This window comes from Scyliorhinus torazame, chromosome 6 (assembly GCF_047496885.1).
Source record: "Scyliorhinus torazame isolate Kashiwa2021f chromosome 6, sScyTor2.1, whole genome shotgun sequence".
In the NCBI taxonomy this organism is placed as follows: Eukaryota; Metazoa; Chordata; class Chondrichthyes; order Carcharhiniformes; family Scyliorhinidae; genus Scyliorhinus; species Scyliorhinus torazame.
The window spans coordinates 22,842,747-22,867,541 of NC_092712.1; the positions used below are offsets into that span (position 1 = coordinate 22,842,747).

Below are 24,795 nucleotides of genomic sequence, written 5' to 3' on the forward strand. Positions count from 1 at the left end.
GGGAGTGTGTGTGCGTGCATGTGGGAGGATGTGGGAGGGTGTGCGTGTGTGTGGGAGGGTGTGCGTGTGTGTGGGAGGGTCTGTGTGTGTGTGGGAGGGTCTGTGTGTGTGAGAGGGGGGTCTGTGTGTGTGGGAGGGTGTGTGTGTGGTGTGAAGGTGTGTGTGGTGTGAGGGAGGGGTGTGTGTGTGACTCTGTGTGTGAGGGTGTGCGTGTGAGAGGGAGGGGTGTGTGTGTGATTGTGTGTGTGCGTGTGGTAGGGGGTCTGTTTGTGTGGGAGGGTGTGTGTGTGTGTGGGAGGGTGTGTGTGTGTGGGAGGGTGTGTGTGTGTGGGAGGGTGTGTGTGTGTGGGAGGGTGTGTGTGTGTGGGAGGGTGTGTGTGTGTGGGAGGGTGTGTGTGTGAGGGAGGGTGTGTGTGAGGGAGGGGTGTGTGTGTGACTGTGTGTGTGCGTGTGGCAGGGTGTGTGTATGTGTGTGTGGGATGGGGTGTGTGTGTGGGAGGGGGGTGTGTGTGGGAGGGGTGTGTGTGTGACTGTGTGTGTGTGTGGGGGGGGGTGTTGGAGGGTGTGTGTGTGGGAGCGTGTGTGTGTGTGGGAGCGTGTGTGTGTGTGGGAGCGTGTGTGTGTGTGGGAGGGTGTATGTGTGTGGCAGGGTGTGTGCGTGTGCTGGGGGGTCTGTGAGGGAGGGTGTGTGTGTGTGTGTGTGTGAGGGAGGGTGTGTGTGTGTGTGTGTGGGAGGGGGGGTTTGTGTGTGTGCAGGAGGGGGGTATGTGTGTGTGTGAGGCAGGGTGTGTGTGAGGAAGGGGTGTGTGTGTGTGACTGTGTGTGTGAGAGGGGGGTCTGTGTGTGTGAGGGAGGGGTGTGTGTGTGACTGTGTGCGTGTGGTAGGGGGTGTGTGTGTGTGGTAGGGTGTGTGTGTGTGGTAGGGTGTGTGTGTGTGGTAGTGTGTGTGTGTGGTAGGGTGTGTGTGTGTGGGAGGGTGTGTTCTGTGTGTGTGGGAGCGGGGTCTGTGTGTGGGGGGGATGGGAGGAGGGGTCTGTGTGTGGGGGGGATGGGAGGGGGGGTCTGTGTGTGGGGGGGATGGGAGGGGGGGTCTGTGTGTGGGGGGGATGGGAGGGGGGGTCTGTGTGTGGGGGGGATGGGAGGGGGGGTCTGTGTGTGGTGGGGTGGGAGGGGGGGTCTGTGTGTGGTGGGGTGGGAGGGGGGGTCTGTGTGTGGTGGGGTGGGAGGGGGGGTCTGTGTGTGGGGGGGATGGGAGGGGGGGTCTGTGTGTGGTGGGGTGGGAGGGGGGGTCTGTGTGTGGGGGGGTGGGAGGGGGTCTGTGTGTGTGAGAAGGGGGGTGGGATGGTGTGTGTGTGCATGTGGGAGGGTGTGCATGTGGGAGGGTGTGTGGGTGGGAGGGGGTGTGTGGTGTGAGGGAGTGTGTGTGTGTGTCTGTGTGGGAGGGGGGGTGCGTGTGGGAGGGGGGGTGCGTGTGGGAGGGGGGGTGCGTGTGGGAGGGGGGGTGCATGTGGGAGGGGGTGTGTGCGTGTGGGAGGGGGTGTGTGCGTGTGGGAGGGGGGTGCATGTGGGAGGGGGGTGCATGTGGGAGGGGGGGTGTGAGTGTGGGAGGGGGTGTGTGAGTGTGGGAGGGGGTGTGTGAGTGTGGGAGGGGGTGTGTGAGTGTGGGAGGGGATGTGTGAATGTGGGAGTGGAGGGGTGGGTGTGTGAGCGTGTGGGAGGGTGTGTGTGTGTGTGTGTGTGTGTGTGTGTGTGTGTGTATGTGTATGTGTATGTATGTGTGTGTGTGTGTGTGTGTGTGTGTGTGTGTGTGTGTGTGTGACGGAGTTTATGTGTGTGTGTGGGAGGGGGGTGGAAGTGGGGGGTGGGGGGTGTGTATGTGGGAGGTGGTGTGTGTGGGAAGTGTGTGTGTGTGGGGGGTATGGGAGGGGGGGTCTGTGTGTGGTGGGGTGGGAGGGGGGGTCTGTGTGTGGGGGGGTGGGAGGGGGTCTGTGTGTGTGAGAAGGGGGGTGGGATGGTGTGTGTGTGCATGTGGGAGGGTGTGTGGGTGGGAGGGGGTGTGTGGTGTGAGGGAGTGTGTGTGTGTGTCTGTGTGGGAGGGGGGGGGTGCGTGTGGGAGGGGGGGTGCATGTGGGAGGGGGGTGTGAGTGTGGGAGGGGGTGTGTGCGTGTGGGAGGGGGTGTGTGCGTGTGGGAGGGGGTGTGTGAGTGTGGGAGGGGGTGTGTGAGTGTGGGAGGGGGTGTGTGAGTGTGGGAGGGGGTGTGTGAGTGTGGGAGGGGGTGTGTGAGTGTGGGAGGGGGTGTGTGAGTGTGGGAGGGGGTGTGTGAGTGTGGGAGGGGATGTGTGAATGTGGGAGTGGAGGGGTGTGAGAGTGTGAGAGTGTGAGAGTGTGAGAGTGTGTGAGAGTGTGTGGGGGATGGTGTGTGTGTGTGGCAGGGTGTGTGCGTGTGCTGGGGGGTCTGTGAGGGAGGGTGTGTGTGTGTGTGTGTGTGAGGGAGGGTGTGTGTGTGTGTGTGTGGGAGGGGGGGTTTGTGTGTGTGCAGGAGGGGGGTATGTGTGTGTGTGAGGCAGGGTGTGTGTGAGGCAGGGGTGTGTGTGTGTGACTGTGTGTGTGAGAGGGGGGTCTGTGTGTGTGAGGGAGGGGTGTGTGTGTGACTGTGTGCGTGTGGTAGGGGGTGTGTGTGTGTGGTAGGGTGTGTGTGTGTGGTAGGGTGTGTGTGTGTGGTAGTGTGTGTGTGTGTGGTAGGGTGTGTGTGTGTGGGAGGGTGTGTTCTGTGTGTGTGGGAGCGGGGTCTGTGTGTGGGGGGGATGGGAGGAGGGGTCTGTGTGTGGGGGGGATGGGTGGGGGGGATGGGAGGGGGGGTCTGTGTGTGGGGGGGATGGGAGGGGGGGTCTGTGTGTGGGGGGGATGGGAGGGGGGGTCTGTGTGTGGGGGGGATGGGAGGGGGGGTCTGTGTGTGGTGGGGTGGGAGGGGGGGTCTGTGTGTGGTGGGGTGGGAGGGGGGGTCTGTGTGTGGTGGGGTGGGAGGGGGGGTCTGTGTGTGGGGGGGATGGGAGGGGGGGTCTGTGTGTGGTGGGGTGGGAGGGGGGGTCTGTGTGTGGGGGGGTGGGAGGGGGTCTGTGTGTGTGAGAAGGGGGTGGGATGGTGTGTGTGTGCATGTGGGAGGGTGTGCATGTGGGAGGGTGTGTGGGTGGGAGGGGGTGTGTGGTGTGAGGGAGTGTGTGTGTGTGTCTGTGTGGGAGGGGGGGTGCGTGTGGGAGGGGGGGTGCGTGTGGGAGGGGGGGTGCGTGTGGGAGGGGGTGTGTGCGTGTGGGAGGGGGTGTGTGCGTGTGGGAGGGGGTGTGTGCGTGTGGGAGGGGGGTGCATGTGGGAGGGGGGTGCATGTGGGAGGGGGTGTGTGAGTGTGGGAGGGGGTGTGTGAGTGTGGGAGGGGGTGTGTGAGTGTGGGAGGGGATGTGTGAATGTGGGAGTGGAGGGGTGGGTGTGTGAGCGTGTGTGTGTGTGTGTGTGTGTGTGTGTGTGTGTGTGTGTGTGTGTGTGTGTGTGTGTGTGTGTGTGTGTGTGTGTGTGTGTGTGTGTGTGTGTGTGTGTGTGTGTGTGTGACGGAGTTTATGTGTGTGTGTGGGAGGGGGGTGGAAGTGGGGGGTGGGGGGTGTGTGTGGGTGTGTATGTGGGAGGTGGTGTGTGTGGGAAGTGTGTGTGTGTGGGGGGGATGGGAGGGGGGGTCTGTGTGTGGTGGGGTGGGAGGGGGGTCTGTGTGTGGGGGGGTGGGAGGGGGTCTGTGTGTGTGAGAAGGGGGGTGGGATGGTGTGTGTGTGCATGTGGGAGGGTGTGTGGGTGGGAGGGGGTGTGTGGTGTGAGGGAGTGTGTGTGTGTGTCTGTGTGGGAGGGGGGGGTGCGTGTGGGAGGGGGTGGTGCATGTGGGAGGGGGGTGTGAGTGTGGGAGGGGGTGTGTGCGTGTGGGAGGGGGTGTGTGCGTGTGGGAGGGGGGTGTGAGTGTGGGAGGGGGTGTGTGAGTGTGGGAGGGGGTGTGTGAGTGTGGGAGGGGGGGTGTGAGTGTGGGAGGGGGTGTGTGAGTGTGGGAGGGGGTGTGTGAGTGTGGGAGGGGGTGTGTGAGTGTGGGAGGGGGTGTGTGAGTGTGGGAGGGGGTGTGTGAGTGTGGGAGGGGATGTGTGAATGTGGGAGTGGAGGGGTGTGTGTGTGTGTGTGTGTGTATGTGTGTGTGTGTGTGAGAGTGTGAGAGTGTGAGAGTGTGTGAGTGTGTGAGTGTGAGAGTGTGTGAGTGTGAGAGTGTGTGGGGGATGGTGTGTGTGTGTGTGTGTGGGAGGGTGTGTGTGTGGGAGGAGGGGTGTGTGTGCGTGGGCGTGTGTGTGTGAGGGGGGGGTGTGTGTGACTGTGTGCGTGTGGTGGGTGTGTGTGTGTGGTAGGGGGTGTGTGTGTGTGTGGGGGGGTGTTGAAGGGTGTGTGTGTGTGGGAGGGTGTGTGTGGCAGGGTGTGTGTGTGGCAGGGTGTGTGTGTGTGTGTGAGGGAGGGGTGTGTGCGTGTGCTGGGGGGTCTGTGTGTGTGGGAGAGGCAGGGTGTGTGTGTGTGAGGGAGGGGTGTGTGTGTGCGTGTGCTGGGGGGTCTGTGTGTGTGTGTGTGTGTGGGAGGGTGTGTGTGTGTGTGGGAGGGGGGCTTTGTGTGCGTGTGGGAGGGTGTGTGTGTGAGGCAGGGTGTGTGTGAGAGGGGGGTCTGTGTGTGTGAGGGAGGGGTGTTATGTGAATGTGTGTGCGTGTGGTAGGGGGTTGTGCGTGTGGGAGGGTGTGTGTGGGAGGGGTGGGAGGGTGTGTGTGTGGGAGGGGTGTGTGGGAGGGGTGTGTGTGTGTGGGAGGGGTGTGTGTGTGTGTGTGTGGGGGAGGGGGTTTGTGTGTGTGGGGGAGGGGGTTTGTGTGTGGGAGGGTGTGTGTGTGTGTCTGTGTGTGGAGGGGTGGTCTGTGCGCGTGGGAGGGTGTGTGCGCGTGGGAGGGTGTGTGCGCGTGGGAGGGTGTGTGCGCGTGGGAGGGTGTGTGCGCGTGGGAGGGTGTGTGCGCGTGGGAGGGTGTGTGCGCGTGGGAGGGTGTGTGCGCGTGGGAGGGTGTGTGCGCGTGGGAGGGTGTGTGTGTGTGTGTGTGGCAGGGTGTGTGTGTGGCAGGGTGTGTGTGTGTGTGAGGGAGGGGTGTGTACGTGTGCTGGGGGGTCTGTGTGTGTGGGAGAGGCAGGGTGTGTGTGTGTGAGGCAGGGGTGTGTGTGTGCGTGTGCTGGGGGGTCTGTGTGTGTGTGTGTGGGAGGGTGTGTGTGTGTGTGGGAGGGGGGCTTTGTGTTTGTGGGAGGGTGTGTGTGTGAGGCAGGGTGTGTGTGAGAGGGGGGTCTGTGTGTGTGAGGGAGGGGTGTTATGTGAATGTGTGTGCGTGTGGTAGGGGGTTGTGCGTGTGGGAGGGTGTGTGTGTGGGAGGGGTGGGAGGGTGTGTGTGTGGGAGGGGTGTGTGTGTGTGTGTGGGAGGGGTGTGTGGGAGGGGTGTGTGTGTGGGAGGGGTGTGTGTGTGTGTGTGGGGGAGGGGGTTTGTGTGTGTGGGGGAGGGGGTTTGTGTGTGGGAGGGTGTGTGTGTGTGTCTGTGCGTGGAGGGGTGGTCTGTGCGCGTGGGAGGGTGTGTGCGCGTGGGAGGGTGTGTGCGCGTGGGAGGGTGTGTGCGCGTGGGAGGGTGTGTGCGCGTGGGAGGGTGTGTGCGCGTGGGAGGGTGTGTGCGCGTGGGAGGGTGTGTGCGCGTGGGAGGGTGTGTGCGCGTGGGAGGGTGTGTGCGCGTGGGAGGGTGTGCGCGCGTGGGAGGGTGTGCGCGCGTGGGAGGGTGTGCGCGCGTGGGAGGGTGTGCGCGCGTGGGAGGGTGTGCGCGCGTGGGAGGGTGTGTGCGCGTGGGAGGGTGTGTGCGCGTGGGAGGGTGTGTGCGCGTGGGAGGGTGTGTGCGCGTGGGAGGGGTGTGTGTGGGGAGGCGGTTTGTGTGTGGGAGGGTGTGTGTGTGGGTGGCGGTTTGTGTGTGGGAGGGTGTGTGTCTGCGTGTCTGTGTGTGTGGGAGGGGTGTATGTGTGGGAGGCGGTTTGTGTGTGGGAGGGTGTGTGCCTGCGTGTCTGTGTGTGTGGGAAGGGTGGTCTGTGTGTGTGGGAGGGGTGGTCTGTGTGTGTGGGAGGGTGTGTGGGAGGGTGTGTGTGTGTGTGTGGGAGGGTGAGCGCGCGTGGGAGGGTGAGCGCGCGTGGGAGGGTGAGCGCGCGTGGGAGGGTGTGCGCGCGTGGGAGGGTGTGCGCGCGTGGGAGGGTGTGCGCGCGTGGGAGGGTGTGCGCGCGTGGGAGGGTGTGCGCGCGTGGGAGGGTGTGCGCGCGTGGGAGGGGTGTGCGCGCATGGGAGGCGGTTTGTGTGTGGGAGGGTGTGTGTGTGGGTGGCGGTTTGTGTGTGGGAGGGTGTGTGTCTGCGTGCCTGTGTGTGTGGGAGGGGTGGTCTGTGCGCGTGGGAGGGTGTGTGCGCGTGGGAGGGTGTGTGCGCGTGGGAGGGTGTGTGCGCGTGGGAGGGTGTGTGCGCGTGGGAGGGGTGTGCGCGTGGGAGGGGTGTGCGCGTGGGAGGGGTGTGCGCGTGGGAGGGGTGTGCGCGTGGGAGGGGTGTGCGCGTGGGAGGGGTGTGCGCGTGGGAGGCGGTTTGTGTGTGGGAGGGTGTGTGTGTGTGTGGGTGGCGGTTTGTGTGTGGGAGGGTGTGTGCCTGCGTGTCTGTGTGTGTGGGAGGGGTGGTCTGTGTGTGTGGGAGGGGTGTGTGTGTGGGAGGGGTGTGTGTGTGGGAGGGTGTGTTGGAGGGTGTGTGTCTGTGTGGGAGGGTGTGTGTCTGTGTGGGAGGGTTTGTGTCTGTGTGGGAGGGTCTGTCTGTGTGGGAGGGTGTGTGTGTGTGGGAGGGTGTGTGTGTGTGGGAGGGGTGTGTGTGTGGGAGGCGGTTTGTGTGTGGGAGGGTGTGTGTGTGTGTGTGTGGGAGGGGTAGTCTGTGTGTGTGGGAGGGGTAGTCTGTGTGTGTGGGAGGGGTGGTCTGTGTGTGTGGGAGGGTGTGTGTGTGTGGGACGTTGTGTGTGTGTGGGAGGGTGTGTGTTTGTGTGGGAGGGTGTGTCTGTGTGGGAGGGTGTGTTTGTGTGGGAGGGGTGTGTGTGTGTGGGAGAATTTGTGTGTGTGGGAGTGTGTGTGGGAGTGTGTGTGGGAGTGTGTGTGGGAGTGTGTGTGGGGGTGTGTGTGTGTGGGAGGGTGTGTGGGAGGGTGTGTGTGGGAGGGGTGGTCTGTGTGTGTGGGAGGGGTGTGTGTGTGTGGGAGGGGTGTGTGGGTGTGTATGTGGGAGGTGGTGTGTGTGGGAGGGTGTGTGTGGGAGAATGGGTGTGTGGGAGGGTGTGTGTGTGTGTGGGAGTGTGTGTGGGAGGGTGTGTGTGTGCGTGGGAGAATGGGTGTGTGTATGTGAGAATGTGTGTGTGTGTGTGAGAATGTGTGTGTGTGTGGGAGGGTGTGTGTGTGTGTGTGTGGGGGAGGGTATGTGTGTGTGTGGGGGGGTGTGTGTGTGGGGGTGCGTGTGTGGGAGGGGTGGTCTGTGTGCGTGGGAGGGTGTGTGTGTGTGGGAAGGTGTATCTGTGTGGGAGGGGTGTGTGTGTGGGTGGCGGTTTGTGTGTGGGAGGGTGTGTATCTGCATGTCTGTGTGTGGGAGGGGTGGTCTGTGTGTGTGGGAGGGTGTGTGAGAGGAGGGGGGTGTGTGTGTGTGTATGTGGGAGGTTGTGTGTGTGGGAAGGGTGTGTGTGTGGGGGGGTGTGGGAGGGTGTGTGTGTGTGTGTGGGTGAATGGGTGTGTGTGGGGGTGGGAGGGGTTGTCTGTGTGTGGGGGAGAATTTGTGTGTGTGTGGGTGTGTGTGGGTGTGTGTGGGTGTGTGTGGGTGTGTGTGGGTGTGTGTGGGTGTGTGGGAGGGTGTGGGAGGGTGTGTGTGTGTGTGGGAGAATGGGTGTGTGGGTGTGTATGTGTGAGAAAGGATGTGTGGGAGGGTGTGTGTGTGTGTGGGAGGGTGTGTGTGTGGGAGGGTGTGTGTGTGGGAGGGTGTGTGTGTGTGTGTGTGGGAGGGTGTGTGTGTGTGTGTGTGTGTGTGGGAGGGTGTGTGTGTGTGTGGGGGAGGGTGTGTGTGTGTGGGAGGGTGTGTGTGTGAGGGAGGGTGTTTGTGAGGAAGGGGTGTGTGTGACTGTGTGTGTGAGACGGGGGTCTGTGTGTGTGAGGGAGGTGTGTGTGTGACTGTGTGCGTGTGGTGGGTGGGTGTGTGTGTGTGGTAGGGGGTGTGTGTGTGTGGGGGGGTGTTGAAGGGTGTGTGTGTGTGGCAGGGTGTGTGGCAGGGTGTGTGTGTGAGGGAGGGGTGTGTGGCAGGGTGTGTGGCAGGGTGTGTGTGTGAGGGAGGGGTGTGTGTGTGTGCGTGTGCTGGGGGGTCTGTGCGTGTGCTGGGGGGTCTGTGTGTGTGGGAGTGTGTGTGTGTGTGTGGGAGTGTGTGTGTGTGTGTGTGTGTGGGAGTGGGTGTGTGTGTGGGAGGGTGTGTGTGTGAGGAAGGGGTGCGTGTGTGATTGTGTGTGTGAGAGGGGGGTCTGTGTGTGTGAGGGAGGGGTGTGTGTGTGACTGCGTGTGGGAGGGTGTGTGTGTGAGTGGAAGGGGGTGTGTGGTAGGGGTGTGTGTGTGTGGGAGGGGTGTGTGTGTGTGTGTGTGTGGGGGTTGGGTGTGTGTGTGTGTGTGTGTGTGGGAGGGGTGTGTGGGAGGGGTGTGTGTGTGTGTGGGAGGGGTGTGTGTGTGTGTGGGAGGGGTGTGTGTGTGTGTGGAAGGGGTGTGTGTGTGTGTGGGAGGGGTGTGTGGGAGGGGTGTGTGTGTGGGAGGGGTGTGTGTGTGTGTGTGTGGGAGGGTGTGTGTGTGTGTGTGTGGGAGGGGGTTTGTGTGTGTCTGTGTGGGAGGGGGTTTGTGTGTGTCTGTGTGCGAGGGGTGGTCTGTGTGCGTGGGAGGGTGTGTCTGTGTGGGAGGGTGTGTCTGTGTGGGAGGGGTGTGTGTGTGGGAGGCGGTTTGTGTGTGGGTGTGTGTGTGTGTGTGTCTGTGTGTGTGGGAGGGGTGGTCTGTGTGTGTGGGAGGGGTGGTCTGTGTGTGTGGGAGGGTGTGTGTGTGTGGGAAGGTGTGTGTGTGTGGGAGGGTGTGTGTGTGTGGGAGGGTGTGTGTGTGTGGGAGGGTGTGTGTGTGTGGGAGGGTGTGTGGGGGAGGGAGGGTGTGTGAGACTGTGTGCGTGTGGTGTGTGTGTGTGTGGTAGGGGGTGTGTATATGTGTGTGTGGGGGGTGGGGAGGGTGTGTGTGTGTGTGTGGGGGGAGGGGTGTGCGTGAGGGGGGAGGGTGTGTGTGTGTGGGGGGGTGGGAGGGTGTGTGTGTGTGTGGTAGGGTGTGTGTGTGTGTGGTAGGGTGTGTGTGGGGGGATGGGAGGGTGTATGTGTGTGTGTGTGTGGTAGGGGGTGTGTGTGTGGTAGGGGGTGTGTGTGTGGTAGGGAGTGTGTTCTGTGTGTGTGGGAGGGGGGGTGCTTGTGGGAGGGGGTGTGTGCGTGTGGGAGGGTGTGCGTGTGGGAGGGTGTGCGTGTGGGAGGGTGTGCGTGTGGGAGGGTGTGCGTGGGGTGGGGGTTTGTATGTGTGTGGGGTGTTTGTGTGTTTGTGGGGTGTGTGTGTGTCGGAGGGGAGGGTGTGTGGGGGGAGGGGGTGTGTGTGGGGGGAGGGTGTGTGTGTGGGGGTTAGGATGTGCGTGTGGGAGGGTGTGCGTGTGGGAGGGTGTGCATGTGTGTGTAGGGTTTGTGTGTGTGGGGTGTGTGTGTGTGTCGGGGGAGGGTGTGTGGGGGTTAGGATGTGTGTGTGGGGGTTAGGATGTGTGTGTGGGAGGGTGTGTGTGTGTGTGGGAGGGTGTGTGTGTGTGTGGGATGGTGTGTGTGTGTGTGTGGGGGAGGGTGTGTGTGTGGGGGAGGGTGTGTGTGTGGGGGAGGGTGTGCATGTGTGTGTAGGGTTTGTGTGTGTGGGGTGTGTGTGTGTGTGTCGGGGGGAGGGTGTGTGGGAGGAGGGTGTGTGTGTGGGGGTTAGGATGTGTGTGGGGGAAGGTGTGTGTGTGGGGGAGGGTGTGTGTGTGGGGGAGGGTGTGTGTGTGGGGGAGGGTGTGTGTGTGGGGGAGGGTGTGTGTGTGGGGAGGGTGTGTGTGTGGGGAGGGTGTGTGTGTGGGGGAGGGTGTGTGTGTGGGGGAGGGTGTGTGTGTGGGGGAGGGTGTGTGTGTGTGGGAGGGTGTGTGCGCGGGAGGGTGTGTGCGCGGGAGGGTGTGTGCGCGGGAGGGTGTGTGCGCGGGAGGGTGTGTGCGCGGGAGGGTGTGTGCGTGGGAGGGTGTGCGTGGGGTGTTCGTGTGTGTGTAGGGTTTGTGTGTGTGTGTCGGGGAGGGTGTGTGTGTGTGGTAGTGTGTGTGTGTGTGGTAGGGTGTGTGTGTGTGGGAGGGTGTGTTCTGTGTGTGTGGGAGCGGGGTCTGTGTGTGGGGGGGATGGGAGGAGGGGTCTGTGTGTGGGGGGGATGGGAGGGGGGGTCTGTGTGTGAGGGGGATGGGAGGGGGGGTCTGTGTGTGGGGGGGATGGGAGGGGGGGTCTGTGTGTGGGGGGGATGGGAGGGGGGGTCTGTGTGTGGTGGGGTGGGAGGGGGGGTCTGTGTGTGGTGGGGTGGGAGGGGGGGTCTGTGTGTGGTGGGGTGGGAGGGGGGGTCTGTGTGTGGGGGGGATGGGAGGGGGGGTCTGTGTGTGGTGGGGTGGGAGGGGGGGTCTGTGTGTGGGGGGGTGGGAGGGGGTCTGTGTGTGTGAGAAGGGGGGTGGGATGGTGTGTGTGTGCATGTGGGAGGGTGTGCATGTGGGAGGGTGTGTGGGTGGGAGGGGGTGTGTGGTGTGAGGGAGTGTGTGTGTGTGTCTGTGTGGGAGGGGGGGTGCGTGTGGGAGGGGGGGTGCGTGTGGGAGGGGGGGTGCATGTGGGAGGGGGTGTGTGCATGTGGGAGGGGGTGTGTGCGTGTGGGAGGGGGTGTGTGCGTGTGGGAGGGGGGTGCATGTGGGAGGGGGGTGCATGTGGGAGGGGGTGTGTGAGTGTGGGAGGGGGTGTGTGAGTGTGGGAGGGGGTGTGTGAGTGTGGGAGGGGATGTGTGAATGTGGGAGTGGAGGGGTGGGTGTGTGAGCGTGTGGGAGGGTGTGTGTGTGTGTGTGTGTGTGTGTGTGTGTGTGTGTGTGTGTATGTGTATGTGTGTGTGTGTGTGTGTGTGTGTGTGTGTGTGTGTGTGTGTGACGGAGTTTATGTGTGTGTGTGGGAGGGGGGTGGAAGTGGGGGGTGGGGGTTGTGTGTGGGTGTGTATGTGGGAGGTGGTGTGTGTGGGAAGTGTGTGTGTGTGGGGGGGATGGGAGGGGGGGTCTGTGTGTGGTGGGGTGGGAGGGGGGGTCTGTGTGTGGGGGGGTGGGAGGGGGTCTGTGTGTGTGAGAAGGGGGGTGGGATGGTGTGTGTGTGCATGTGGGAGGGTGTGTGGGTGGGAGGGGGTGTTTGGTGTGAGGGAGTGTGTGTGTGTGTCTGTGTGGGAGGGGGGGGGGTGCGTGTGGGAGGGGGGGGTGCATGTGGGAGGGGGGTGTGAGTGTGGGAGGGGGTGTGTGCGTGTGGGAGGGGGTGTGTGCGTGTGGGAGGGGGGTGTGAGTGTGGGAGGGGGTGTGTGAGTGTGGGAGGGGGTGTGTGAGTGTGGGAGGGGGTGTGTGAGTGTGGGAGGGGGTGTGTGAGTGTGGGAGGGGGTGTGTGAGTGTGGGAGGGGGTGTGTGAGTGTGGGAGGGGGTGTGTGAGTGTGGGAGGGGATGTGTGAATGTGGGAGTGGAGGGGTGTGTGTGTGTGTGTGTGTGTGTGTGTGAGAGTGTGAGAGTGTGAGAGTGTGAGAGTGTGAGAGTGTGAGAGTGTGAGAGTGTGAGAGTGTGAGAGTGTGAGAGTGTGAGAGTGTGAGAGTGTGTGAGTGTGTGAGTGTGAGAGTGTGTGAGTGTGAGAGTGTGTGGGGGATGGTGTGTGTGTGTGTGTGTGGGAGGGTGTGTGTGTGGGAGGAGGGGTGTGTGTGCGTGGGCGTGTGTGTGTGAGGGGGGGGTGTGTGTGACTGTGTGCGTGTGGTGGGTGTGTGTGTGTGGTAGGGTGTGTGTGTGTGTGTGGGGGGGTGTTGAAGGGTGTGTGTGTGTGGGAGGGTGTGTGTGGCAGGGTGTGTGTGTGGCAGGGTGTGTGTGTGGCAGGGTGTGTGTGTGTGTGAGGGAGGGGTGTGTGCGTGTGCTGGGGGGTCTGTGTGTGTGGGAGAGGCAGGGTGTGTGTGTGTGAGGGAGGGGTGTGTGTGTGCGTGTGCTGGGGGGTCTGTGTGTGTGTGTGTGTGTGGGAGGGTGTGTGTGTGTGTGGGAGGGGGGCTTTGTGTGCGTGTGGGAGGGTGTGTGTGTGAGGCAGGGTGTGTGTGAGAGGGGGGTCTGTGTGTGTGAGGGAGGGGTGTTATGTGAATGTGTGTGCGTGTGGTAGGGGGTTGTGCGTGTGGGAGGGTGTGTGTGGGAGGGGTGGGAGGGTGTGTGTGTGGGAGGGGTGTGTGGGAGGGGTGTGTGTGTGTGGGAGGGGTGTGTGTGTGTGGGAGGGGTGTGTGTGTGTGTGTGTGGGGGAGGGGGTTTGTGTGTGTGGGGGAGGGGGTTTGTGTGTGGGAGGGTGTGTGTGTGTGTCTGTGTGTGGAGGGGTGGTCTGTTCGCGTGGGAGGGTGTGTGCGCGTGGGAGGGTGTGTGCGCGTGGGAGGGTGTGTGCGCGTGGGAGGGTGTGTGCGCGTGGGAGGGTGTGTGCGCGTGGGAGGGTGTGTGCGCGTGGGAGGGTGTGTGCGCGTGGGAGGGTGTGTGCGCGTGGGAGGGTGTGTGCGTGTGTGTGTGGCAGGGTGTGTGTGTGTGTGAGGGAGGGGTGTGTACGTGTGCTGGGGGGTCTGTGTGTGTGGGAGAGGCAGGGTGTGTGTGTGTGAGGCAGGGGTGTGTGTGTGCGTGTGCTGGGGGGTCTGTGTGTGTGTGTGTGGGAGGGTGTGTGTGTGTGTGGGAGGGGGGCTTTGTGTGTGTGGGAGGGTGTGTGTGTGAGGCAGGGTGTGTGTGAGAGGGGGGTCTGTGTGTGTGAGGGAGGGGTGTTATGTGAATGTGTGTGCGTGTGGTAGGGGGTTGTGCGTGTGGGAGGGTGTGTGTGTGGGAGGGGTGGGAGGGTGTGTGTGTGGGAGGGGTGTGTGTGTGTGTGTGGGAGGGGTGTGTGGGAGGGGTGTGTGTGTGGGAGGGGTGTGTGTGTGTGTGTGGGGGAGGGGGTTTGTGTGTGTGGGGGAGGGGGTTTGTGTGTGGGAGGGTGTGTGTGTGTGTCTGTGCGTGGAGGGGTGGTCTGTGCGCGTGGGAGGGTGTGTGCGCGTGGGAGGGTGTGTGCGCGTGGGAGGGTGTGTGCGCGTGGGAGGGTGTGTGCGCGTGGGAGGGTGTGTGCGCGTGGGAGGGTGTGTGCGCGTGGGAGGGTGTGTGCGCGTGGGAGGGTGTGTGCGCGTGGGAGGGTGTGTGCGCGTGGGAGGGTGTGTGCGCGTGGGAGGGTGTGTGCGCGTGGGAGGGTGTGTGCGCGTGGGAGGGTGTGTGCGTGTGGGAGGGGTGTGTGGGAGGCGGTTTGTGTGTGGGAGGGTGTGTGTGTGGGTGGCGGTTTGTGTGTGGGAGGGTGTGTGTCTGCGTGTCTGTGTGTGTGGGAGGGGTGGTCTGTGTGTGTGGGAGGGTGTGTGCGCGTGGGAGGGTGTGTGCGCGTGGGAGGGTGTGTGCGCGTGGGAGGGTGTGTGCGCGTGGGAGGGTGTGTGCGCGTGGGAGGGTGTGTGCGCGTGGGAGGGTGTGTGCGCGTGGGAGGGTGTGTGCGCGTGGGAGGGTGTGTGCGCGTGGAGGGTGTGTGTGTGGGAGGGGTGTGTGTGGGGAGGCGGTTTGTGTGTGGGAGGGTGTGTGTGTGGGTGGCGGTTTGTGTGTGGGAGGGTGTGTGTCTGCGTGTCTGTGTGTGTGGGAGGGGTGTATGTGTGGGAGGCGGTTTGTGTGTGGGAGGGTGTGTGCCTGCGTGTCTGTGTGTGTGGGAAGGGTGGTCTGTGTGTGTGGGAGGGGTGGTCTGTGTGTGTGGGAGGGTGTGTGGGAGGGTGTGTGTGTGTGTGTGGGAGGGTGAGCGCGCGTGGGAGGGTGTGCGCGCGTGGGAGGGTGTGCGCGCGTGGGAGGGTGTGCGCGCGTGGGAGGGTGTGCGCGCGTGGGAGGGTGTGCGCGCGTGGGAGGGTGTGCGCGCGTGGGAGGGTGTGCACGCGTGGGAGGGTGTGCGCGCGTGGGAGGGTGTGCGCGCGTGGGAGGGTGTGCGCGCGTGGGAGGGGTGTGCGCGCATGGGAGGCGGTTTGTGTGTGGGAGGGTGTGTGTGTGGGAGGCGGTTTGTGTGTGGGAGGGTGTGTGTGTGGGTGGCGGTTTGTGTGTGGGAGGGTGTGTGTCTGCGTGCCTGTGTGTGTGGGAGGGGTGGTCTGTGCGCGTGGGAGGGTGTGTGCGCGTGGGAGGGTGTGTGCGCGTGGGAGGGTGTGTGCGCGTGGGAGGGGTGTGCGCGTGGGAGGGGTGTGCGCGTGGGAGGGGTGTGCGCGTGGGAGGGGTGTGCGCGTGGGAGGGGTGTGCGCGTGGGAGGCGGTTTGTGTGTGGGAGGGTGTGTGTGTGTGTGGGTGGCGGTTTGTGTGTGGGAGGGTGTGTGCCTGCGTGTCTGTGTGTGTGGGAGGGGTGGTCTGTGTGTGTGGGAGGGGTGTGTGTGTGGGAGGGGTGTGTGTGTGGGAGGGTGTGTTGGAGGGTGTGTGTCTGTGTGGGAGGGTGTGTGTCTGTGTGGGAGGGTTTGTGTCTGTGTGGGAGGGTCTGTCTGTGTGGGAGGGTGTGTGTGTGTGGGAGGGTGTGTGTGTGTGGGAGGGTGTGTGTGTGTGGGAGGGGTGTGTGTGTGGGAGGCGGTTTGTGTGTGGGAGGGTGTGTGTGTGTGTGTGTGGGAGGGGTAGTCTGTGTGTGTGGGAGGGGTAGTCTGTGTGTGTGGGAGGGGTGGTCTGTGTGTGTGGGAGGGTGTGTGTGTGTGGGACGTTGTGTGTGTGTGGGAGGGTGTGTGTTTGTGTGGGAGGGTGTGTCTGTGTGGGAGGGTGTGTTTGTGTGGGAGGGGTGTGTGTGTGTGGGAGAATTTGTGTGTGTGGGAGTGTGTGTGGGAGTGTGTGTGGGAGTGTGTGTGGGAGTGTGTGTGGGGGTGTGTGTGTGTGGGAGGGTGTGTGGGAGGGTGTGTGTGGGAGGGGTGGTCTGTGTGTGTGGGAGGGGTGTGTGTGTGTGGGAGGGGTGTGTGGGTGTGTATGTGGGAGGTGGTGTGTGTGGGAGGGTGTGTGTGGGAGAATGGGTGTGTGGGAGGGTGTGTGTGTGTGTGTGGGAGGGTGTGTGTGTGCGTGGGAGAATGGGTGTGTGTATGTGAGAATGTGTGTGTGTGGTGTGAGAATGTGTGTGTGTGTGGGAGGGTGTGTGTGTGTGTGTGTGGGGGAGGGTATGTGTGTGTGTGGGGGGGTGTGTGTGTGGGGGTGCGTGTGTGGGAGGGGTGGTCTGTGTGCGTGGGAGGGTGTGTGTGTGTGGGAGGGTGTATCTGTGTGGGAGGGGTGTGTGTGTGGGTGGCGGTTTGTGTGTGGGAGGGTGTGTATCTGCATGTCTGTGTGTGGGAGGGGTGGTCTGTGTGTGTGGGAGGGTGTGTGAGAGGAGGGGGGTGTGTGTGTGTGTATGTGGGAGGTTGTGTGTGTGGGAAGGGTGTGTGTGTGGGGGGGTGTGGGAGGGTGTGTGTGTGTGTGTGGGTGAATGGGTGTGTGTGGGGGTGGGAGGGGTTGTCTGTGTGTGGGGGAGAATTTGTGTGTGTGTGGGTGTGTGTGGGTGTGTGTGGGTGTGTGTGGGTGTGTGTGGGTGTGTGTGGGTGTGTGTGTGTGTGTGGGAGGGTGTGTGTGTGTGTGGGAGAATGGGTGTGTGGGTGTGTATGTGTGAGAAAGGATGTGTGGGAGGGTGTGTGTGTGTGTGGGAGGGTGTGTGTGTGGGAGGGTGTGTGTGTGGGAGGGTGTGTGTGTGGGAGGGTGTGTGTGTGTGTGTGGGAGGGTGTGTGTGTGTGTGTGTGTGTGGGAGGGTGTGTGTGTGTGTGGGGGAGGGTGTGTGTGTGTGGGAGGGTGTGTGTGTGAGGGAGGGTGTTTGTGAGGAAGGGGTGTGTGTGACTGTGTGTGTGAGACGGGGGTCTGTGTGTGTGAGGGAGGTGTGTGTGTGACTGTGTGCGTGTGGTGGGTGTGTGTGTGTGTGTGGTAGGGGGTGTGTGTGTGTGGGGGGGTGTTGAAGGGTGTGTGTGTGTGGCAGGGTGTGTGGCAGGGTGTGTGTGTGAGGGAGGGGTGTGTGTGTGTGCGTGTGCTGGGGGGTCTGTGCGTGTGCTGGGGGGTCTGTGTGTGTGGGAGTGTGCGTGTGTGTGTGGGAGTGTGTGTGTGTGTGTGTGTGGGAGTGGGTGTGTGTGTGGGAGGGTGTGTGTGTGAGGAAGGGGTGCGTGTGTGATTGTGTGTGTGAGAGGGGGGTCTGTGTGTGTGAGGGAGGGGTGTGTGTGTGACTGCGTGTGGGAGGGTGTGTGTGTGAGTGGAAGGGGGTGTGTGGTAGGGGTGTGTGTGTGTGGGAGGGGTGTGTGTGTGTGTGTGTGTGTGGGTTGGGTGTGTGTGTGTGTGTGTGTGGGAGGGGTGTGTGGGAGGGGTGTGTGTGTGTGTGGGAGGGGTGTGTGTGTGTGTGGGAGGGGTGTGTGTGTGTGTGGAAGGGGTGTGTGTGTGTGTGGGAGGGGTGTGTGGGAGGGGTGTGTGTGTGGGAGGGGTGTGTGTGTGTGTGTGTGGGAGGGTGTGTGTGTGTGTGTGTGGGAGGGGGTTTGTGTGTGTCTGTGTGGGAGGGGGTTTGTGTGTGTCTGTGTGCGAGGGGTGGTCTGTGTGCGTGGGAGGGTGTGTCTGTGTGGGAGGGTGTGTCTGTGTGGGAGGGGTGTGTGTGTGGGAGGCGGTTTGTGTGTGGGTGTGTGTGTGTGTGTGTCTGTGTGTGTGGGAGGGGTGGTCTGTGTGTGTGGGAGGGGTGGTCTGTGTGTGTGGGAGGGTGTGTGTGTGTGGGAAGGTGTGTGTGTGTGGGAAGGTGTGTGTGTGTGGGAGGGTGTGTGTGTGTGGGAGGGTGTGTGGGGGAGGGAGGGTGTGTGAGACTGTGTGCGTGTGGTGTGTGTGTGTGTGGTAGGGGGTGTGTATATGTGTGTGTGGGGGGTGGGGAGGGTGTGTGTGTGTGTGTGGGGGGAGGGGTGTGCGTGAGGGGGGAGGGTGTGTGTGTGTGGGGGGGTGGGAGGGTGTGTGTGTGTGTGGTAGGGTGTGTGTGTGTGTGGTAGGGTGTGTGTGGGGGGATGGGAGGGTGTATGTGTGTGTGTGTGTGGTAGGGGGTGTGTGTGTGGTAGGGGGTGTGTGTGTGGTAGGGAGTGTGTTCTGTGTGTGTGGGAGGGGGGGTGCTTGTGGGAGGGGGTGTGTGCGTGTGGGAGGGTGTGCGTGTGGGAGGGTGTGCGTGTGGGAGGGTGTGCGTGGGGTGGGGGTTTGTATGTGTGTGGGGTGTTTGTGTGTGTGTAGGGTTTGTGTGTGTGGGGTGTGTGTGTGTCGGAGGGGAGGGTGTGTGGGGGGAGGGGGTGTGTGTGGGGGGAGGGTGTGTGTGTGGGGGTTAGGATGTGCGTGTGGGAGGGTGTGCGTGTGGGAGGGTGTGCATGTGTGTGTAGGGTTTGTGTGTGTGGGGTGTGTGTGTGTGTCGGGGGAGGGTGTGTGGGAGGAAGGTGTATGTGTGGGGGTTAGGATGTGTGTGTGGGAGGGTGTGTGTGTGTGTGGGAGGGTGTGTGTGTGTGTGGGATGGTGTGTGTGTGTGTGTGGGGGAGGGTGTGTGTGTGGGGGAGGGTGTGTGTGTGGGGGAGGGTGTGCATGTGTGTGTAGGGTTTGTGTGTGTGGGGTGTGTGTGTGTGTGTCGGGGGGAGGGTGTGTGGGAGGAGGGTGTGTGTGTGGGGGTTAGGATGTGTGTGGGGGAAGGTGTGTGTGTGGGGGAGGGTGTGTGTGTGGGGGAGGGTGTGTGTGTGGGGGAGGGTGTGTGTGTGGGGGAGGGTGTGTGTGTGGGGAGGGTGTGTGTGTGGGGGAGGGTGTGTGTGTGGGGGAGGGTGTGTGTGTGTGGGAGGGTGTGTGCGCGGGAGGGTGTGTGCGCGGGAGGGTGTGTGCGCGGGAGGGTGTGTGCGTGGGAGGGTGTGCGTGGGGTGTTCGTGTGTGTGTAGGGTTTGTGTGTGTGTGTCGGGGAGGGTGTGTGTGTGTGGTAGTGTGTGTGTGTGTGGTAGGGTGTGTGTGTGTGGGAGGGTGTGTTCTGTGTGTGTGGGAGCGGGGTCTGTGTGTGGGGGGGATGGGAGGAGGGGTCTGTGTGTGGGGGGGATGGGAGGGGGGGTCTGTGTGTGAGGGGGATGGGAGGGGGGGTCTGTGTGTGGGGGGGATGGGAGGGGGGGTCTGTGTGTGGGGGGGATGGGAGGGGGGGTCTGTGTGTGGTGGGGTGGGAGGGGGGGTCTGTGTGTGGTGGGGTGGGAGGGGGGGTCTGTGTGTGGTGGGGTGGGAGGGGGGGGTCTGTGTGTGGGGGGGATGGGAGGGGGGGTCTGTGTGTGGTGGGGTGGGAGGGGGGGTCTGTGTGTGGGGGGGTGGGAGGGGGTCTGTGTGTGTGAGAAGGGGGGTGGGATGGTGTGTGTGTGCATGTGGGAGGGTGTGCATGTGGGAGGGTGTGTGGGTGGGAGGGGGTGTGTGGTGTGAGGGAGTGTGTGTGTGTGTCTGTGTGGGAGGGGGGGTGCGTGTGGGAGGGGGGGTGCGTGTGGGAGGGGGGGTGCATGTGGGAGGGGGTGTGTGCGTGTGGGAGGGGGTGTGTGCGTGTGGGAGGGGGGTGCATGTGGGAGGGGGGTGCATGTGGGAGGGGGTGTGTGAGTGTGGGAGGGGGTGTGTGAGTGTGGGAGGGGGTGTGTGAGTGTGGGAGGGGGTGTGTGAGTGTGGGAGGGGATGTGTGAATGTGGGAGTGGAGGGGTGGGTGTGTGAGCGTGTGTGTGTGTGTGTGTGTGTGTGTGTGTGTGTGTATGTGTATGTGTGTGTGTGTGTGTGTGTGTGTGTGTGTGTGTGTGACGGAGTTTATGTGTGTGTGTGGGAGGGGGGTGGAAGTGGGGGGTGGGGGGTGTGTGTGGGTGTGTATGTGGGAGGTGGTGTGTGTGGGAAGTGTGTGTGTGTGGGGGGGATGGGAGGGGGGGTCTGTGTGTGGTGGGGTGGGAGGGAGGGTCTGTGTGTGGGGGGGTGGGAGGGGGTCTGTGTGTGTGAGAAGGGGGGTGGGATGGTGTGTGTGTGCATGTGGGAGGGTGTGTGGGTGGGAGGGGGTGTGTGGTGTGAGGGAGTGTGTGTGTGTGTCTGTGTGGGAGGGGGGGGTGCGTGTGGGAGGGGGGGTGCATGTGGGAGGGGGGTGTGAGTGTGGGAGGGGGTGTGTGCGTGTGGGAGGGGGTGTGTGCGTGTGGGAGGGGGGTGTGAGTGTGGGAGGGGGTGTGTGAGTGTGGGAGGGGGTGTGTGAGTGTGGGAGGGGGTGTGTGAGTGTGGGAGGGGGTGTGTGAGTGTGGGAGGGGGTGTGTGAGTGTGGGAGGGGGTGTGTGAGTGTGGGAGGGGGTGTGTGAGTGTGGGAGGGGGTGTGTGAGTGTGGGAGGGGATGTGTGAATGTGGGAGTGGAGGGGTGTGTGTGTGTGTGTGTGAGAGTGTGAGAGTGTGTGAGTGTGTGAGTGTGAGAGTGTGTGAGTGTGAGAGTGTGTGGGGGATGGTGTGTGTGTGTGTGTGTGGGAGGGTGTGTGTGTGGGAGGAGGGGTGTGTGTGCGTGGGCGTGTGTGTGTGAGGGGGGGGTGTGTGTGACTGTGTGCGTGTGGTGGGTGTGTGTGTGTGGTAGGGGGTGTGTGTGTGTGTGGGGGGGTGTTGAAGGGTGTGTGTGTGTGGGAGGGTGTGTGTGGCAGGGTGTGTGTGTGGCAGGGTGTGTGTGTGGCAGGGTGTGTGTGTGTGTGAGGGAGGGGTGTGTGCGTGTGCTGGGGGGTCTGTGTGTGTGGGAGAGGCAGGGTGTGTGTGTGTGAGGGAGGGGTGTGTGTGTGCGTGTGCTGGGGGGTCTGTGTGTGTGTGTGTGTGTGGGAGGGTGTGTGTGTGTGTGGGAGGGGGGCTTTGTGTGCGTGTGGGAGGGTGTGTGTGTGAGGCAGGGTGTGTGTGAGAGGGGGGTCTGTGTGTGTGAGGGAGGGGTGTTATGTGAATGTGTGTGCGTGTGGTAGGGGGTTGTGCGTGTGGGAGGGTGTGTGTGGGAGGGGTGGGAGGGTGTGTGTGTGGGAGGGGTGTGTGGGAGGGGTGTGTGTGTGGGAGGGGTGTGTGTGTGTGGGAGGGGTGTGTGTGTGTGTGTGGGGGAGGGGGTTTGTGTGTGTGGGGGAGGGGGTTTGTGTGTGGGAGGGTGTGTGTGTGTGTCTGTGTGTGGAGGGGTGGTCTGTGCGCGTGGGAGGGTGTGTGCGCGTGGGAGGGTGTGTGCGCGTGGGAGGGTGTGTGCGCGTGGGAGGGTGTGTGCGCGTGGGAGGGTGTGTGCGCGTGGGAGGGTGTGTGCGCGTGGGAGGGTGTGTGTGTGTGTGTGTGGCAGGGTGTGTGTGTGGCAGGGTGTGTGTGTGTGTGAGGGAGGGGTGTGTACGTGTGCTGGGGGGTCTGTGTGTGTGGGAGAGGCAGGGTGTGTGTGTGTGAGGGAGGGGTGTGTGTGTGCGTGTGCTGGGGGGTCTGTGTGTGTGTGTGTGGGAGGGTGTGTGTGTGTGTGGGAGGGGGGCTTTGTGTGTGTGGGAGGGTGTGTGTGTGAGGCAGGGTGTGTGTGAGAGGGGGGTCTGTGTGTGTGAGGGAGGGTGTGTGTGCGGGGGAGGGTGTGTGTGCGGGGGAGGTGTTGTGTGCGGGGGAGGGTGTGTGTGCGGGGGAGGGTGTGTGTGCGGGGGAGGGTGTGTGTGCGGGGGAGGGTGTGTGTGCGGGGAGGGTGTGTGTGCGGGGGTTAGGATGTGTGTGTGGGAGGGTCTGTGTGTGGGAGGGTGTGTGTGGGTGTGTGGGAGGGTGTGTGTGGGTGTGTGGGAGGGTGTGTGTGGGTGTGTGGGAGGGTGTGTGTGGGTGTGGGGGAGGGTGTGTGTGGGTGTGGGGGAGGGTGTTGTGTGCGGGGGAGGGTGTTGTGTGCGGGGGAGGGTGTGTGTGCGGGGGAGGGTGTGTGTGCGGGGGAGGGTGTGTGTGCGGGGGAGGGTGTGTGTGCGGGGGAGGGTGTGTGTGCGGGGGAGGGTGTGTGCGCGGGGGAGGGTGTGTGTGCGGGGGAGGGTGTGTGTGCGGGGGAGGGTGTGTGTGCGGGGGAGGGTGTGTGTGCGGGGGAGGGTGTGTGTGTGGGGGTTAGGATGTGTGTGTGGGAGGGTCTGTGTGTGGGAGGGTGTGTGTGGGTGTGTGGGAGGGTGTGTGTGGGTGTGTGGGAGGGTGTGTGTGGGTGTGTGGGAGGGTGTGTGTGGGTGTGTGGGAGGGTGTGTGTGGGTGTGTGGGAGGGTGTGTGTGTGTGGGGGAGGGTGTGTGTGTGTGGGGGAGGGTGTGTGTGTGCGGGGGAGGGTGTGTGTGTGCGGGGGAGGGTGTGTGTGTGCGGGGGAGGGTGTGTGTGTGCGGGGGAGGGTGTGTGCGGGGGAGGGTGTGTGTGCGGGGGAGGGTGTGTGTGCGGGGGAGGGTGTGTGTGCGGGGGAGGGTGTGTGTGTGCGGGGGAGGGTGTGTGTGTGCGGGGGAGGGTGTGTGTGTGCGGGGGAGGGTGTGTGTGTGCGGGGGAGGGTGTGTGTGTGCGGGGGAGGGTGTGTGTGTGCGGGGGAGGGTGTGTGTGTGCGGGGGAGGGCGTGTGTGTGCGGGGGAGGGCGTGTGTGTGCGGGGGAGGGTGTGTGTGTGCGGGGGAGGGTGTGTGTGTGCGGGGGAGGGTGTGTGTGTGCGGGGGAGGGTGTGTGTGTGCGGGGGAGGGTGTGTGTGTGCGGGGGAGGGTGTGTGCGGGGGAGGGTGTGTGCGGGGGAGGGTGTGTGTGCGGGGGAGGGTGTGTGTGCGGGGGAGGGTGTGTGTGCGGGGGAGGGTGTGTGTGCGGGGGAGGGTGTGTGTGCGGGGGAGGGTGTGTGTGCGGGGGAGGGTGTGTGTGCGGGGGAGGGTGTGTGTGCGGGGGAGGGTGTGTGTGCGGGGGAGGGTGTGTGTGCGGGGGAGGGTGTGTGTGCGGGGGAGGGTGTGTGTGCGGGGGAGGGTGTGTGTGCGGGGGAGGGTGTGTGTGCGGGGGAGGGTGTGTGTGCGGGGGAGGGTGTGTGTGCGGGGGAGGGTGTGTGTGCGGGGGAGGGTGTGTGTGCGGGGGAGGGTGTGTGTGCGGGGGAGGGTGTGTGTGCGGGGGAGGGTGTGTGTGCGGGGGAGGGTGTGTGTGCGGGGGAGGGTGTGTGCGCGGGGGAGGGTGTGTGCGCGGGGGAGGGTGTGTGCGCGGGGGAGGGTGTGTGCGCGGGGGAGGGTGTGTGCGCGGGGGAGGGTGTGTGCGCGGGGGAGGGTGTGTGCGCGGGGGAGGGTGTGTGCGCGGGGGAGGGTGTGTGCGCGGGGGAGGGTGTGTGCGCGGGGGAGGGTGTGTGCGCGGGGGAGGGTGTGTGCGCGGGGGAGGGTGTGTGCGCGGGGGAGGGTGTGTGCGCGGGGGAGGGTGTGTGCGCGGGGGAGGGTGTGTGCGCGGGGGAGGGTGTGTGCGCGGGGGAGGGTGTGTGCGCGGGGGAGGGTGTGTGCGCGGGGGAGGGTGTGTGCGCGGGGAGGGTGTGTGCGATGGGGAGGGTGTGTGCGCGGGGGAGGGTGTGTGCGCGGGGAGGGTGTGTGCGCGGGGGAGGGTGTGTGCGCGGGGGAGGGTGTGTGCGCGGGGGAGGGTGTGTGCGCGGGGGAGGGTGTGTGCGCGGGGGAGGGTGTGTGCGCGGGGGAGGGTGTGTGCGCGGGGGAGGGTGTGTGCGCGGGGGAGGGTGTGTGCGCGGGGGAGGGTGTGTGCGCGGGGGAGGGTGTGTGCGCGGGGGAGGGTGTGTGCGCGGGGGAGGGTGTGTGCGCGGGGGAGGGTGTGTGCGCGGGGGAGGGTGTGTGCGCGGGGGAGGGTGTGTGCGCGGGGGAGGGTGTGTGCGCGGGGGAGGGTGTGTGCGCGGGGGAGGGTGTGTGCGCGGGGGAGGGTGTGTGCGCGGGGGAGGGTGTGTGCGCGGGGGAGGGTGTGTGCGCGGGGGAGGGTGTGTGCGCGGGGGAGGGTGTGTGCGCGGGGGAGGGTGTGTGCGCGGGGGAGGGTGTGTGCGCGGGGGAGGGTGTGTGCGCGGGGGAGGGTGTTGTGCGCGGGGGAGGGTGTTGTGCGCGGGGGAGGGTGTTGTGCGCGGGGGAGGGTGTTGTGCGCGGGGGAGGGTGTTGTGCGCGGGGGAGGGTGTTGTGCGCGGGGGAGGGTGTTGTGTGTGCGGGGGAGGGTGTTGTGTGTGCGGGGAGGTGTTGTGTGTGCGGGGAGGTGTTGTGTGTGCGGGGGAGGGTGTGCGCGCGGGGGAGGGTGCGCGCGCGGGGGAGGGTGCGCGCGCGGGGGAGGGTGCGCGCGCGGGGGAGGGTGTGCGCGCGGGGGGGTGGTGCAGGGTATGCGGGTCAGGGACGGTGTGTGTGTGGGGGGGGAGGGGGTGATGGTGTGTGTGTGTGGGGGGGTGGTAGTCTGTGTAGAGGTATTACGGTACCTAGTAATGCTGGAACACCATTGGTAGATATTGTATGTTTCCCATTGGTCAAACTGTATGGTCGCTCCGCCCTGCTAGGCGGGGTATATGAGTCTGTGCCGCCCCGCCCTGCTAGGCGGGGTATATGAGCCTGTGCCGCCCCAGCAGCCTTCTTTCTGTACCTGAGCTCCTGGGGAAATCATCTAGTTTATTAAAGCCTTCAGTTGGACTACAACCTCACTTTAGTGGTCGTTGATCGTGCATCAGGGTGTGAGTGCGGGGAGGATCTCTGTGTCTCTCTGTGGGAGAGGGTCTCTCTGTGGTGGAGAATCTCTCTGTATTGATGGATCCTCCTGTTGAGAGGGTATCTATGTTTGTCTGGGGGTCTGTCTGTGGGTAAGGTCTCAGTGTGGAGGGAACTCTGGGTGGAGGGTCTCTATGTGGGGAAGGACTCTCTTTGGTGGTGTATCTGCCTTGTGTGACTGTGGGGGAGGGGACTCTCTGTGGGGGAGGGGACTCTCTGTGGGGGAGGGGACTCTCTGTGGGGGAGGGGACTCTCTGTGGGGGAGGGGATTCTCTGTGGGGGAGGGGTCTCTCTGTGGACAATGATCTGTGTGGGTCAGTGTTTTGAATCTAATTATTTTTACACAGAGGCGAGTCAGGTGCTGGGAAAACCGTGAACACGAAGAGAGTGATCCAATATTTTGCCATTATTGCAGCTCAGGGAGATACGTCGGTGAAGAAGATGGTAAGGACCTGATACATTCATGTTCACACACGCATGTGGACTCTGTCGAAAAATATCTTCAACATCACACCAGAAAATAATGGCTTGTTTCAACTCCCCATTGTACTCAGACAAGTCTGTACTGCTTTAAATACAGTTCATCTCTTTTAACTAACCGA

General features: G+C 64.0%; 1 pseudogene; it reads left to right on the forward strand.

The window, feature by feature from the left end:
- LOC140425676 (myosin-13-like) overlaps positions 1 to 24,795 on the forward strand; it is a 249,275-nt pseudogene that overhangs the window by 39,042 nt on the left and 185,438 nt on the right.